The following is a 10,337-nucleotide window of genomic DNA, read 5'->3' as shown; positions in this document are numbered from 1 at the left end:
CTCATTTACTGATTTTTTCAAAATTTGTGAGTCTCCAAGGTAGTTCCCATATTTAGAACCATCTTGGCAGAACCCTTTTCCTGAGTCTCCAAGGTAGTTATTTAAACCATCAAGGCAGAACTCATTTACTGATTTTTCAAAATTTGTGAGTCTCCAAGGTAAAACTTGTATTCTGGCTCATCAACGTATAACTTGTTCAGTGGGTATTGTCTTGATAACTCACAATGAGTACTATTGCTGTAAAACTCTTTTTCAGGATTTTGCTGGTCTCCAAGGTATAACTCTTTGGTTGGGTCATCAAGGACGAACTTCGTTCTGTGGGTCTTGGTCGCTCATAAGGTCTTCAACCAAGCCAACAATTTCGCCCCAAGTTGTAGCAAAAGCAGTATTTTCATTTCGTATTTCAGACACAATTTCCTGTGAGAGAAAATAATAATGTATTAATTAAGTTATTTAATTATTAAATGAGTATGCTTCAATCAAAGTTTGAAAATAGGAAAATAAAAATCTTACCTCAACAGATAAGAGGTTTGAATCCAGTTCATCAACTTGAAGGTTTAGTTCCATACAAGACAGAGAGTTCCAAGGAACACCAAAGTCATCCCACTCAAGGTCTTGGTCGCTCACAAGGTCTTCAACCAAGTCAACAATTTCGCTCCAAGTTGTAGCAAAAGCAGTATTTTCATTTTGTATTTCAGATACAATTTCCTGTGAGAGAAAATAATAATGTATTAATTAAGTTATTTAATTATTAAATGAGTATGCTTCAATCAAAGTTTGAAAATAGGAAAATAAAAATCTTACCTCAACAGATAAGAGGTTTGAATCCAGTTCATCAACTTGAAGGTTTAGTTCCATACAAGACAGAGAGTTCCAAGGAACACCAAAGTCATCCCACTCAAGGTCTTGCTCGTTCTGTAGGTCTTGGTCGCTCACAAGGTCTTCAACCAAGTCAACAATTTCGCTCCAAGTTGTAGCAAAAGCAGTATTTTCATTTTGTATTTCAGATACAATTTCCTGTGAGAGAAAATAATAATGTATTAATTAAGTTATTTAATTATTAAATGAGTATGCTTCAATCAAAGTTTGAAAATATTAAAATAAAAATCTTACCTCAACAGATAAGAGGTTTGAATCCAGTTCATCAACTTGAAGGTTTAGTTCCATACAAGATAGAGAGTTCCAGGCAAGCACACAGCACACCATTGCCAGCAAAAACAAATGTTTAAAATGGATCCTGGGTTTGAAGCTTTTATAGAGAAAGACTGGTGGGTGTGGTTTCCTTTGGAAATTCCCTGGGCAAGCCTAGGCAAGCCTTCATTGGGAAATTTTTCAAAACCATAACATCCTGTAATTTTCTAGTGATTTCTTTGTGAGTCAGAGATGAACTGGAAATGATGTAAGAGTGGGCGGGGCTTAGCAAAAGTAGGCGGGGCTTAGGAAAAGTGGGCGTGGCTTAGAAAAAATACCTTATGAAAAGTGGGCGGAGCTTAGCAAAGTGGGCGGGGCTTAGAAAAAATACCTCATGAAAAGTGGGCGGAGCTTATCAAAAGTGGGCGGAGCTTAGGAAAAGTGGGCGTGGCTTAGAAAAAATACCTTATGAAAAGTGGGCGGAGCTTATCAAAAGTGGGCGGGGCTTAGGAAAAGTGGGCGTGGCTTAGGAAAAATACCTCACAAACAGTGGGTGGAGCTTAGCAAAAGTGGGCGGGGCTTATTGAATACCTTGTGGAAAGTGGGCGGGGCTTATTGAATACCTTGTGGAAAGTGGGCGGGGCTTAGCAAAAGTGGGCGGGGCTTAACAAAAAAATAACCTGTGGCTCAGGAGGTGGTCAAACAAGAGCATTAAGAGAAGTTTATCATTTCGTAATGGCACAAAAGGGGTATCTTAAAAAATATAAAGATTCAAATGTTTTGTTTGTCAATATTTTAGATGGGGATTATTGTGCAAAGAAAATTAAACTATTGAAGGAATTTGAGAATGAACAAATCTTTATAGGTTCAATGAGTGAGCTGTTCAACCCCAGGTGTTCAATTCAATGAGAGTAGGGTAAGAATACTGATTCTGGCTCACTTTTCCCCATGTAAATGAATGGGGGATTTTCAGCGATTTATATTTTTTTCCCTAAAAATAAATCCCCCTTTTTATCCCAAGGTATATTTATTTGTCTCCCCTTTTAACTTGGAGGTTGAACCTCATTGGATTGAACACCTAGAGGGTTGAACTGAAAATACTCACTCATTGAACCTATAAAGATTTGTTTCATTCTCCAAATTCTGACTTCAATAGTTTAATTTTCTTTTGCTATGTCATCCCCATCTAAAATATTGACAAACAAAACATTTGAATCTTTTATATTTTTAAGATACCCCATTTTGTGTCTAATGTACTGAAATGATAAACTTCTCTTAATGCTCTCATCTGACCACCTCTGAGTCACATATCATTTTGAGATTATAGTAAATGTTGTGTTTTTCATTGTTCAATTGATAACCATCAAAGTTTTTCCAGTCCATTCAAGGATATTCATTTTTTTCTTTACATCCTCCTAACTTACTAGTTTTTAAATTAATTAAACTTATTTGTTTTATTTACCTTTGTTTTAGTTATTTTTTCAATAAGACTTATTTGATATTCACTACATTCATTATGTTTTCCATTTATATACCAAGACTGAGATTTTCTCCACTCTTTAGTTTGATTAATACTTGGTTTAACCATTTATATATTAGTGGAGCAATCGTGTAATAAAAACTTGTATCTTCCCATCGTTAAAACATAATCTATTTTATACACTCTATCATACAATATCCATATGGAACACAATCTATTCCATTAATACAAATAAAATCTCTTATCATCAAAAGGCTCTAATGCCTTTTTATTTACTTCTTCACTATATATGTTATGTTTATAACTTCTTATTGTATTCATTTTTCTATATTCTTCTTTTCTTATTCATTAAACAATTATAATAATTTCTAAAAGTTATTGATTTCTTTATTACATATTTCTTTGTTCCCTTTAACCTCTTATCAATCTGTTCACCATACTTTATAAGCATAATACCTTTGCTCTCAATCCAATAAAACTCACTCATTACTTTTCCACCCAACTCATCCTTAAAAGCTTACCAATAACCTTTTTCATTCTTTTTTGAAAATAACTCACTCTTCTTGCTGGAAATTACTTTGTATCATGCTCCAATATTTTTCTTCATATCTTCATAAACATCATCAATAGGTTTTTATATCTAGGATAAAAAAACTATCAGTATCCATATGCAACAATGAAATCCATTTTCACCCATACTAACTTTCTTTAAGTCATTATCCACAAATAATCCTTGTCAATATGTTTGATAAATCAAAGACTGCTGTTCCAATATAAAATTGGTTTATCCATTACAATACTTTCCCTTTTTCATATGAATTACCGAAAAAGTTCTCCTGAAAAAACCTCTTCTCTCTCAAAACTTGGTTTATTTATCAATCTCGAAGCTTCTTTCCAAAGATGTTTGCGAATCTAATGTTTTGCCTGTTCCTAACATTTTTCCATAGTCTTTCCAAATACAGCATTATTCATTAATTTATAAAAGTCCCCTTCAAATTTTACTTTTTTATATTTGCTCTCATATCTGTATTGAATTGAATATACTTTTTCACCCAAGGACTTTGTTTTAAATTTTAAAAACTCTATGAATTTTAGCTGCTCTCAATCCTTCTCTCAAAAACTGTTTTAAGCTTCTCTGATGCAAAACATATCCCTCTTTATCATGAGATATGTTGTTAATAACTTTTTCTGTTGATTTACCTTTAATATTAAAACTTTTATGATAATCACTTAACCATTCTTTCTTTGGAGGTTTCTTTCTCACATGCAAAAAGGAAGATCTTTATGCCTATTATGAAGATCACTCGGGTGCCTCAAATCAACTTCAAAATAATAACCTTCTTCTTAGTCATTCAATTCCTCTTGAGAAGAAATAACAATATTCATCAAAAGCCTTTTCATAATCCTTTTCTTCCACCCACTCTAATTTACTGTAAGGCAGGAGATTGAGACATTGCCCATCCATACAAATTATTAGCATCAAAAATACATCAAATAATTACTATCTTTTTCACTATCATAATTTGGGAGATATTTATTATTTGCTTTAGCATATCTTTTTTGATTTATACTTGTGGAAGTATTCCACCTCTCTTGGACTTCTCCAATCATCAAAAGCATATCATCACTGATTTAAATCTATATCTTGTTTTTGTCATTTTCAACATTGCATTTGCTCCAAGCTAAACCAGGAGCTGTGAAATAGTGGGAAGGATCTAATCCATAACAATTTTTATTATGACAGAGTGTTCTAAAAGCCTCAAACACATCAGCTAACAATCAAAACCTCTGTTTTTAGATATAAATCTTAATGATATTCTCCAAGGTTCTTTATCTTGAAATATTTTCCATATTTTCTTGTCGCGTGTTTATATTCACTTATCATGCTTATCTCTTATTCATAAAGGTTATTATAGAAACTTTCTTTTGAAGGAAGTTGTGTTTCTTTAAATCTCATAAATGAATCCATATAATCATAAGGATAAATTCCCTTACTTGCCCAGAAATTTTCTCTTTTACTTTGAATTTCATTCCTTGTTTGAATTTCCTCTTCTCGTAAGAATTCCTTCTTTAATCAGAATTTCATCTTTAATCTGAATTTCCTCTTTAGTTCGAGATTTTGCTTTATAATTAGAATTTCACTCTTTACTTTAAATTCTCTCTTTAGTCTGAATTTCCTCTTTAGTGAGAATTTCCTCTTTTGGAAAAGAATGAATTAAGATTTGAGCAAAGTCCGTGGAGCTTAGATTTGATGTGAGGTAGGCTAGTGGTGTTCCCATAAACTTGTAAGAATCTAAAAACCTAATACGAGTTGAAGGTTTTGTAGAATATCATTTTTGAAAATGAAATATACTTTTGACTTGTGTTTGTTACTGTAGAAATATTCCCTGGTGTTTTTGAAAGTTCATTTATAAATAGATGTATCATAGTTGGCGCTGTTGTGAAGAAAGACTGGAATAAAGAAGAAGGTAGAATTTATAATTAAGATTACAACAAGGTAATGAAAGCGGGACCTCTATATTTGCAAGTAAGGTAATAATGGATCTCTAACTGGAGCTCCTTAATTTCCCCCTCACAAATACTTGACAGATATTGTTCATTCTAAATTCTAATTTTTCTTCTTTGGTTAATTTCATCGGTTCATTTGTTTCTTTCATTAATTTAGTGGAGTCTTATACAATCCTTTTCTAATCGTTTTACAAACTCTTGTGAAGCATTTTTCCACGATAATGTTTCAAGTTTGTTATACTTTTCTCCAACAGATGATTTGATATAATAACAGAAACCACAAGGAATATGTTTTTGATATTGTTGTATATAGTTGCTTTTGGATTAGGAGAAGCAGTATTTATCTTTTTAAGGATACATTCAAAATCAAGCGTATATATCACAAATAGGTGCATGATAGGTTTATTATAAATCTTCAAAATAAATCTTTTCACCAGGTTTAGGCATTATAATTACAGCTGATTTATGATTACTACAATATTTTGAATGTTGTTCTAATCGATTCTTTTTGTATATGAAATGAATTAAGACATAAACTTACAAGGATATATTTTGTTTGCTGTTCTGAATACCTGAGAAGAGATTAATCTTGATAAATTATTGATGTATGTGTAATGTGAATTTCTTTCCAACACTAAAATATAAAAGGTCAATGTGTGTTTCTTCATTTTTATAGTTGTTTGAAATTTTTAATATTTGAACTTTGTTTGTATCCGTTAATCCATATACATTAATAGAAAGATTATTCTTTTTTCTCAAATTTAGGAATATCTGTTAGTGGCATTAGAGAATTTAAAATCTTTAATGTCCAAGGTATTCTCATATTTCATATATTGTTTTTACTCTTTTCTGAATTACATTTTGGTGGATGTAGAGTAGGCAAGAACAGACCAGAGAAAAACATTTATTATCATTGTTCTTAATATTAACAACTGCACCTTCTTTAGTTTTTATTTCTTTTGGTAATTCAATATAAGAAGAAGCTTTAAGAGGGTTTGATTTTAGAAGATATATATATCTAAAAGATGATGTTTTTAATATTGAATCCACTTCCCACTACCACTGTAGTATCAACATCCTCCTCTTGTCTTGATAGTTCTTCATAAACCCCACTATTCAAAAAAATCTTGAAATGATGTTATAAAATGAAGAGTCTCTGTTCTCATATAAGGAGTTTGTTCTTCATCATGTCTCCATATTCATTTTCACTCCCATATAAAACTTTAAAGTTTTCATTCTTTTAATGTCTTTTTTAATAAATTTTTCAACATAGGGTTTCACTATTTCAATTGATTCAGCTATTGATGATGGACACAGGTTCTCAAGATTGAAAAATCCTTATTTTTATATGCCCTTTAAATGCCCCATCAGTGTTTTCAATATAATAGTCTTACCTTTACTTTAAACTCATTTTTTCTTGTGTTTGTGATTGAAGATGTTGATTCTAACTTCTCTTCAAAACATCCTTTGAACATATATCACAATGTTTTCTTTTTCAACTCAAGAGGAGATATTTGATGAAATAGATTAAATGTGTGTTTGTTGGTTCGGAGAGTGTTTTCTATAATATTTATGGCTACATTGATTACAAACATGTAAGTACGTTGTATTCACCATATTTATAGAATAAAACTTTGCTTAAACTAAAATTTTCTTGAGTAGAAGAATTTACGTTTAATTATAGGTGAATCTGTGCTTAAAAACATTTTATCCTCCAACTTTTTCACTTAATAAATACAATGTTTCAAGACACAAAGAATAAGTTTCAATCAATCTCTTCATCTGTTAAAGATACTGAAAAGGAAATATGTCAAAGGATGTAAAATTGAACAAAGATAAATATAACAACTATTGGATAAAAACTATTATGACCAAATAATATGAGGTTCTTCAATTTCCTTCAGTGGAAGGGCTTTTAGTATACCTGGTAGAACATCCAATTAAAGTATCTCTAACAAAAGTTTCTCCCTCTCCTTCTAGTAATATATTTCAAAACTAGAAAAAGCAATGAAACAAGAAAAAAGAAGTATCAAAGAACAAAAACCTTATGGATGAAACTTTAGAAAAGAAAAAGGCTAAGACCATCTGTAATATGCAAGAGAGAGATTTGTATTTTTTTCAACAACCCTAAAGATGTCGTCTTGATGAAATAAAAGATGTTAATATATCAGGTGAAATGACATTTAAGTTCAATAGTGATTAACGATAATTTTAAAATTACCTTTAATATCACAAAAAATGTTGTCGTTGAATCTGTGATAATGAAAAAAAAGTATATGGAAATATCGATGGTAATATACAACTGAAAGTATAGATGAATTTCCAGTTTAAATGGAGTTTTCCTTTATAAATATGCTAGACTTTCCTGAAGTTCTCCATACTATTAAATTTGAGAATTGTCCTGCGTGTGAAAAGACAGGGATTAAACACAGAGTCAAAGCCTATAAACAATGTATATTCTGTGATTATCTTCTAATTAATGATAATAAAAAATATAAAGGAAAATAATTCTTTTAGATTTACACAAAATGAATTACTTTTACAAGATTGATTAGAGAAATGAATGTAAAGTATGAGGATGATAACACACCTTTCATTACACAGGGAAGAAACTGAAGCGTATATAGAGAAATGTTCAAAGGATTGTTGTTGTATATTATTCATGGATGTAATTTTCAGGGAAATATCAACACAAGATATTGTATAAATAAAATAATGGATTATCTTGAAATTAAACCTGAACTTAGAATAAAATACTTAAGAGTTTCTAAAAAAGCTAATAATAAATTAAATAACCTGTTTTTCAAATATACTAAATGAATGATTTTTACCTATTTGGGAAAATAAGATAAAATTTAACAACCATAAAAAATCTCCCAAATTCATTAAGATGTCTCATAGTTGGTTCAAGTGGATGTGGAAAAACATACTTACTTTTAAAAATGCTCCTCACTCCCAACTTTTTAGATTATGATAATTTAATAATTTTCACAAAGTCGAGTTTTCCAACCAAGGTAGCCAACTACTCTCACAAGGTTTTAATGCTGGTCTTCAAAAAGAAGAAGATATAATAGGTTTATTTAAACGTCAAAAAAAAAAACCTAAATGATTATAACGTTGAAGATATAATTCAACTATTTTTGTGATACACAGAGAGATGTAAAAAGAAATCCAAATCTTATAACTTGTATTCTTAGTGATAATACGGATGATATACCGTCTCCCCAAGATTTGGATAAATCAAAAAAGAACCTGGAGTTATCTTTGATGATTGTGTTAATGAGAGAAACCAAGCGGTAATGGACAGCTACTACACAAGAGGGAGACATTCTTCTTGTAATTGTATTTATCTTAGTCAATCAGTACTTTCCAACTTCCTCGTCGTTCCATCAGAAACAATGCTAATACTTTTATTTTATTCAAGTTAAATTCAATAGATATCAATAATTTTTTGGAGAGATAATTATTTCTGACACTATGTAGTAAAAAGAAATTTGAGGATTATATGAAGCACTGACTGAAAAATATAAATATATTGTTGTGAAACAAGATGAGATATTAAGGGATATATTTTTTGTTTTATAAACAATTACATATATAAATAATAACGTATAAATCTTGTGGGTAAATCTGCTTCTGGAAAAAACTTTCATAAATCAAGGTTCTTTGTGTAGTACAAAATAGAAATATTGTAAATTTACTTAAAAAACACCCGTGATCACGCATTGTATCAACAACAACTAGAGCAATAAGACCTGGAGAAGTAAAAGGTGTAGATTATCACTATATTTCAGTGGGGAGAACATATGCGATTGAGGAATGAAGGACAAATATTTGAGGAGGTTTCTCTTATTTTACAACAAAATATTCACGATATGAGAGTGAGTTAAAGGCTTCAAATCTGGTGGTGTTGGGATAATAGAAACTAATCCAGAAGGAACGAGACAAATTATTAAATATCTGAGCGGAGTGAAGATTTTATCATTCAGTTTTGATGTTGATGAAGAAGCTCAACACAAAGCGTGTGAAAAGCAGAGATGCAAGGGATTAGTGAAGAAGAAATTACAGCTCGTATTAATGTTAATAAAGAATTTGATGAAATATTTAAAGAAAAGGATTTATTTGAACACATCTACTTGAATGATGAAGAAGAGGAAAATTTCCTGTTGATCTTTACAATTCATTAAATGATATTTTACAATAAATAAATGGATACAAAGAAAGAGCAAGAAGATTTAAGGAACATCAAGGGATTAGTTCAAAAAGTTGTAAAACAACAGGAAGACATAAAAAAAGAAGAAAGCATGAACTACAGAAACTAACGGTAGCGAAGAAGCATTTGAAAAAAAAACAAGAGAAATTTTTTAAACCACTTTTACCAAAACTTCCCAAGAAAAAATGAAAGATGTTTCCACAGTTCCCACAGTAGGAGAATATACTCCTAGAAAGCTTCAAAATGTTAAAAGATTTCAGTCAAATAATGGAGGAAGAATTAGAGCATTTAGGAGAATTAAATTATGATGATGAAGGGTTTATTTCAACAACTGAAAGAGATTAATCAGCCCCCTGATTATATTGTGAATGCTGTTCAAAACAATGAATATTCAGCGTAGTTCAAAAACCAAAGCAAGGACTCATTCCAACAAGACAGCAAGCAATATTTCATCTTGTTCAAGAAAAGGTATTGATATTTAATGATGAATTAAGGTTCTTAAAAGTTCTGCTCAACCCCCTGTTAAACTAACTCCGAGATTAATGTTTCTTCTCACAAAGATGGAAGACAAGGTTCAACTGTGAGGGATGAATCAAAGTATATTGATAAACCATTGGATACAGAAGAAATAATGATGATAGAGTATATATTGATTTGCTGAACACTCTAAATTATAAGGTTATTCTTTCTGGTAAAATGTAGAAAGAATGAGAAGGAGAAACACATTATTCAGGTTTTAAGTAATCCTTAGTTTAATTATTAGTTTTCTTCCAAATGACCCATACGCAATTAGTTAATAGACTGTTATTGTTGTTCGACAGTAAGAAGGCTGGAAATAACAATTGTTTTAATGAAGCATCAGCCATTTTAGACCAGTTGATGAACATGAAAATAATTAATAAATCTCAATATAAAGACATTTTTATCTCATATTAAATAAGATGAGAAGCTTACAATCCCTGAGTTTTAATTTCTACAACAAGCGACCACACATCTTTCATTCCC

At 30.7% G+C, this 10,337-nt stretch overlaps 1 long non-coding RNA gene across 1 annotated transcript; it reads right to left on the bottom strand.

Moving 5' to 3' along the window:
• Nucleotides 1–366: 366 nt before the first annotated feature.
• Nucleotides 367–1,588, bottom strand: LOC147007162 (uncharacterized). Its single transcript, XR_015054363.1, has 3 exons — nt 1,114–1,588; nt 805–1,017; nt 367–708 (listed from the first exon to the last, which is right to left on the bottom strand). It is a non-coding gene; the product is annotated as an uncharacterized LOC147007162 (long non-coding RNA).
• Between the last annotated feature and the right edge of the window lie 8,749 nt (nt 1,589–10,337).

This window comes from Eptatretus burgeri, unplaced genomic scaffold, assembly GCF_056783735.1.
Source record: "Eptatretus burgeri isolate ZD-2024b unplaced genomic scaffold, Ebu_testis_v1 Ebu_testis_scaffold_527, whole genome shotgun sequence".
NCBI lineage: Eukaryota > Metazoa > Chordata > Myxini > Myxiniformes > Myxinidae > Eptatretus > Eptatretus burgeri.
This window is presented reverse-complemented; position numbering and strand designations above follow the sequence as displayed.